A 5,661-nucleotide genomic window follows, 5' to 3' on the forward strand; every position below is an offset into this window, starting at 1 on the left:
AAAAATCATCACCACAGGTAGGTCATGGTGGTGTACACATTAAATCCCAGAACTCAGGAGGCAAAGGCAGGTAGATCTCTGGGAATTTGAGATCAGCCTGGTCTACATTGTGAATTCCCAGCCAGACAAAGCTACACATGGTATCATGTCTTTAAGAAACCAACAACAAAATTAAAAAAAAAAACAACCCGCCATCACCATATCAAAAATCCCTACAACGTTTCTTCCTCTCACCCCACGTCCTATCTGCTAGTACCTGCCCCCAGCAGGCGGGAGAGGGAAAGACGTACGCATACTTATGCTTTATTAATATTTTCTGTCAAAGATACAACCCAGTGGTAAGCAAGGTGCTACCCTTATCCACAGGCAACTGTGAGAAAACAGGGACAAAGCCACCAGATCTGAAAGGGTGAGGAGGAGCCAATGAGGAAGCAAGGAGGCCAGGAAGGGCAGTTCAGGAGCAAGGAACAGCACCAGCTGAGACCTTAAAATGGGATTAGCATTTGAGGTTGGAAAGGAAGGAACTGAGAACACAGGGGTGGTTTTCTTTAGAATCCTAAAGGAAAAAAAGAGAGACAGAGATGAAAAAAATCTCCCTTGGAAGGCCTTGGGCTCTTCTCAGGGCTGTCTTAGAGAGATTGGGGATGCTTCAGAAAAATGAAGGATTGTATAGCTAGCTGCTTGAAACGCCTAGATTAGAAAGACAGGGCCAAAAGGCCCTCAGAGCCTTGGAAAAGCTATCCAAGGTGCTTTAGAGTACGCTAGTGGCAAGTTTGGGCTTGAGCCATTTGTTCTTTCAGCAGGTTTTTATGGGTGTCAGGGGCAAAGGAGCCTTTCACAGCCCTTTAAACTGGCAGGCAACCCAGTCAGGTTCACTTAAGTGATGTTCAGAAAGTTTAAGTGGTGCCCAGAGGCATGTGTGGTCCAGAGGGGCCAAGTTAGGGTGTGGTGGTGCACACCTTTAATCTTAGCCCTTGGAAGGCAGAGACAAGTGGATCCCTGTGAGTTTGAGGCTAGCCCTGTCTATATAGTGAGTTCCAGGACAGCTAGGGTTACATAGAGACCCTGTCTCAAAAAAACAAAACAAAACAATATGAATTAGGACTGTGTATCGGCTGATTTTATGTCAACTTGACACAAGCTAGAATCATCAGAGAGAAAGGAGACTCAACTAAGAACATGTCTCCATAGGATCAGGCTGTAGAAAGACATTTTCTTTCTTCTCCTTTTTTTTTGTTTTTTTGCTTTTTTGTTTTTTTGTTTTGTTTTGAGACAGGGTTTCTCTGTGTAACAGCTCTGGCTGTCCTGGAACTTGTTGTGTAGATCAGGCTGGCCTCGGAACTCACAGAGATCCGCCTGCCTCTGCTTCCTGAGTGATGAGATGAAAGGTGTGCGCCACCACCGCCCAGTGCAGGACATTTCCTTAATTAGTGGTTGATTCTGCAGGGCTCAGCCCATTATGGATGGTGCCAGCCTAGGCTGGTGGTTCTGGGTTCTGTAAGAAAGCAGGCTGAGGCTGGGTGGCTGTGGCACACCTTTAATTCCAGCCCTTGGGAGACAGGGGCAGGCAGATTTCTGAGCCTGGCCTCCAGAGCTAGTTCCAGGAAAGCCAGGGCTACACAGAGAAGCCTGGCTTAAAAACAAACAAACAAACAAAAATAGAAAGCAGACTGAGCAAGGCCATCTGCTTCAGCATCAGCTCCTGCCTCTCGGTCCCTGAACACTTGAGCTCTTGACTTCCTTTGCTGCACTGTAATGTGACAGCTTTAGCGGAATAAACTCTTTCCTCCCCAAGTGCTTTGGTCATGGTGTTTTATAACAGCATCAGTAGCCCTGACCGAGAGAGGCAGAATGAATGTCCAGCATCTCCCAAGGGCACCATGTTTTGTGGAGTGAAGTGAGAAGACCTAAGACCAAGCAATACCAGTTCTGTTGAAGAAACAGGGACAGCGCCTGGGAAGGAAGTGTTAGGGCGCGACTTTCGGACAAGCACGTGTTTGCATACTGGCTGTTATTAAAGGGAAAGAAACAGCGCAGAGAGCCACCCGGCAACATTCTCCAGCGTGTTTGAGACTGTAGTGAGCCCATGTGGCAGTGAGCCCTGAAAATGCATACATCTCTCCATCATGTTAGGAACATCTATGATTACATGGTGAGATTTAGACTTCTCCGTGGAATCTGTAACGATAAATTGCAGATATTTGGAGCAAGTGACATGATTCTGTGGGTGTTTTAGGTAACAGCTGAACTGGTTTAAACAGAGTTAAATCAGTAAAATGATTTCTTGTCTAACTGAGAAGAGGAATTTTAATTACATGATTAAATTTAATAATATAAGGAAGGGAAGTCTTTCTTCCCAGGACCAGCTATGACCCCTTCTGATTTCATAAACAGATTTTTTTTTTTTTTTAAAAGCAACTCTTCCAGACTTAGATCTCTGGGAAAACGAAAGTAAATACTGACACAGGCTTATTTTGTTTTCCCAAGACACGGTTCCCAGGCGATTTCTTTAATTATCTAGAAAAAAAATTTTTTTAACTTGTTTTTCCCTTTAGATTTCAAAAGAACTGAGGGTGAAATAACAGTATTGCTTTAGATTTTCCAGCTTTGGCTTGGCTGCAGCATTAGTCTGGTGGGACTTTAAAAAAACAAGGAGGGAGAATTTAAAAAAACAGAGATAAGGCGCTCTTGCAAGGGGCTTTTTAAAAAAATAATAAAGGGCAGAAGGTATCGCCTGCTCATGGCTTTAAAACAATTTACTGAGAAAACTAATGGGGAAGAACTGTGTGATCGCTTCTCGGCAGATTCTCTATAGCTAAAAACGCCAGAGCATCGTGCCCAAGGTAGGACCCAGGCTCCTTGCTTCAGAGCAATTTATCGCATAATTCCGCCAGGCTCCCTGAGGGGCGGTTAAAGCTACATCCTGGCGCACCCAACGACCAATAAGAAATCCAGAAACTGCCGCCATCTCGACTTTCAACCAATCACCGTCCGGATGTTTAGCAGGTCTGCCCGCACCTTTGTTGTCGCGGGAAGGAGGCAAGTCGCCTCCGAGCTGCCCGTAACGGACATGGCTGCGGCCCCTGGAGGCGGGGACGTGAAGTGAGGAGGGGGCAGGGAGGGGAGAGGACGCGGGCGAGGAAGACCGGTCCGGGGGTCCCCCGGTAAGTACGAGAAGGCCGGCGGCCCGAAGTGGGGAGCAAGGGGGCGTGGGGCCCGACCTTCCGCGTCCTCTGAGTTCTTACCCGAGCCGAGGAGTGTCTGGGGTGTGCACCCAGCAAGTGGCATCAAAGGGGACATCCCTCTGTGGGGGAGTCGAGGGGCCCGCCTCCAACTCCTGGCCGGCTCCTTCCCTCACGTCCTCAGGGTGTTTTTGTTTTTTGTTTTTTGTTTTTTCTTATTTTCCCTCTCTGTCCCGGTTTGCCCCTTGCCTGCGGTCCCCTCGTCGGAAATAAAGGTTGTGTCCAACAAAGAGTCCTTGGCCCAGGTTCGTAGTGGCCGGGCCCTGGGCCAGAGGGCTGCCCATTCTGATGCCACGAGTGTTTATTTGTAGGCCTCTGGGTTGTCCCAGCCCAAAGGAAGACGGTTGTCACCCACTGCGCGCGCTGGGCTCGCCGGGGCCCCGGAGCTGACAGTAGCTAGTGCACCCGGCCGGCCGGTGGAATTGCGAGGGTCTTTTAGTTCATCTGCAAGACTGCGATGTTGCAGTTGGGGTGGGCTCCCCCGCTTTCAGAGTCATGCCAAGGTTCTTCAGAAGCAACCCTAGCCCCCCAGTGTTTGCAATTCGGTAGAGCAATTGCTGTGCGACGCCCTTGTTTTCTCTCCCGTGAAACCCTAAAGGCAAAAGCAGAGCTGAGATTCAGTATCTTAAAAGTCAAATAAGAGTGAGTGAGGGGATAAAGAAGTTTGACAGTCACCTTCCGAATCAGGCCACTGTACCATGTGGGCTTAGCCTGCAGCAGGACGAAGCCATGCTGATAGAATCTCACCTACTTCATTAGTCCTAACTTCTGTTAGGTTCCCTCTTGGCAGATTGTTAGGCAGGGACACCTAGAATCTGGGGAGCACTGCACTGATCAGCTAGGGGAAGTACAAAGCATCCCTTTGACAGCCGGCCCCAGCTAGCTGGAGAGTTAACTGTCCTGGAATGCCCACCTCTGCTCACCCCCTTTGGTATCCAGACCTCATAGATGATTAGACCACAAAAGGCTGACGGGGCAGCGAGATGGAGAGAAAACAGAAAACACTTGACGTTTCTATTTTAAGTGGCTACAGAGTGCCAGCTCGAAGCTTTTGGAAGGGCTACCTCCTGGGGAACAAATGAGATCTAAAGGTCACAGGTTTTGGTTCCTCCCTGCTCCTTTCCCCTAAACTGGACTCCAGAATCAGTTTCTGTACAGGGAGGGAGGAGCTGTCAAACGAATACTGCCTACATCTAAGGTGTTGTTTAACGACCCGGGCTGTCAAGTGCAAGCTGGAAAGCCCCTCAGCGCCTCTAAGGCCATTCCTGGTTTTCAGGTAAAAGGCTCCCCATCCCTGTTGGCACCTCCGGTGAACACGTGTCCGGTGTTCTAGTCCCGTTGCTCTGGTGTCTGTGTGGCTTTCACCACAGTGTCTTCCATGGCTGAAAGTCAGGTTTCTTTTCTTTCTTTCTTTCTTTTTTTTTTTTGGTTTTTCGAGACAGGGTTTCTCTGTGGCTTTGGAGCCTGTCCTGGAACTAGCTCTTGTAGACCAGGCTGGTCTCGAACTCACAGAGATCCACCTGCCTCTGCCTCCCTAGTGCTGGGATTAAAGGTGTGCGCCACCGTCGCCCGGCCAGGTTTCTTTAAAACGGTTTTAAACCTGAATTTCCAGTTTTATTCTTGGGTGAAATAAAGTTTAGGCCACGGTTGGAACAGGGATGTTTTCCTTCTGAAAGAAAGACCCAGTGTGTGGTTTGGTGATCAGGGGTTTGGGTAATAATCAGCTTTGCCTGCGGCTGCTGAGACAGTAGTAAACAGTGCGGGTCACGTGAGGTGGTAAGGAGGGTGAGGGCAAGATTTTAGCCCAACCTTGATGCTCCCTAAACCTGGCAAATCTCACTGATGGCTTTGAGTTTCAGCATAATCATGTGATCTCAGTTTTTATAATTTTAGCTTCCACTTGAAAATGCTTTTGATAGCAGTCTTCCTTTGTAGGAAGATAAACAAAAAACTCCAGGAATGATAGGAAAGATGTTACTGGAGACTCAGGTGAGCTCCCAGGGCATAACCCTGCCCTGAGCTGACAGCAAACTCCAAAGAGAACATTGCTTTGGTAATGTTAGGCAGAGCTGGAAATTCGCTGATTTTTTAAAATGGTGATAAAATACATATGTTGCACGAAATTTGGCATTTTAACAAGTTCTGTAGCACTCAGTAGTCTGTGTTATTGTGTGACCATCACCACTACCCATCTCTAGAAGTTTCTCATTTTCCCTACCTGAAACTACCATGAAAAACCAACTCTCCATTCCTCAATGTTCCTCCCCTGGTAACTTTCATTATACTTTCTGTCTCTCTGGTTTTTGAACATTCTAGAAACCTCATGTGAGAGAAATCGTATGGTGTTTGTCCTTTCTGACCGCTCAGTCCATTTAGCATAATGTTTTCCCCCTTAGAAAATTTTCTTTTCTTTTCTTTT

General features: G+C 47.7%; 1 protein-coding gene across 2 annotated transcripts in view; it reads left to right on the forward strand.

The window, feature by feature from the left end:
- The first annotated feature begins 3,108 nt into the window (after positions 1 to 3,108).
- Tmem94 (transmembrane protein 94) overlaps positions 3,109 to 5,661 on the forward strand; it is a 36,302-nt gene continuing 33,749 nt past the window's right edge. Inside the window, exon 1 of one of the 2 annotated variants that reach the window (XM_005350737.2) lies at positions 3,109 to 3,164. The gene's annotated coding sequence lies outside the window, so the exon portion shown is untranslated. Of the gene's footprint in view, positions 3,165 to 4,478; positions 4,519 to 5,661 lie in introns of those variants that run through there. The other variant, XM_026780974.1, reaches the window with a different exon arrangement.

This window comes from Microtus ochrogaster, chromosome 7, assembly GCF_000317375.1.
Source record: "Microtus ochrogaster isolate Prairie Vole_2 chromosome 7, MicOch1.0, whole genome shotgun sequence".
Taxonomy (NCBI): domain Eukaryota; kingdom Metazoa; phylum Chordata; class Mammalia; order Rodentia; family Cricetidae; genus Microtus; species Microtus ochrogaster.